We start from the raw sequence: 328 nt of genomic DNA on the forward strand, positions 1-328 counted from the left end.
ACTCGTAATATTTAAAACATGCTTGTTTTCTTAAATATTTAAATACATGAGAGCTTTTTGAGCCAGAAAATTAACTTTGGAATTCCCTTCTCCCTATATGTATATAAGACTTATAAATCCCATGCCTCTGCTGGAGTCCTGCTGCAGATAAGGAGCCGAGAGCTTTGTCTCACACAAGTCCGTGCATGGGCTTGGTTAAAGCATCAGACTCACTATTTCTCCCAGCACATCACACGACACTCCCAGAAACGTGAAGTAGTAGGTGTCTGAAACAGACGTGGAACATGTTGAAAGGCATGTTGAAAGCATTCACACCCACACAATTGGA

Source organism: Mustela nigripes, chromosome 2 (assembly GCF_022355385.1).
Source record: "Mustela nigripes isolate SB6536 chromosome 2, MUSNIG.SB6536, whole genome shotgun sequence".
NCBI classification, from domain to species: Eukaryota; Metazoa; Chordata; class Mammalia; order Carnivora; family Mustelidae; genus Mustela; species Mustela nigripes.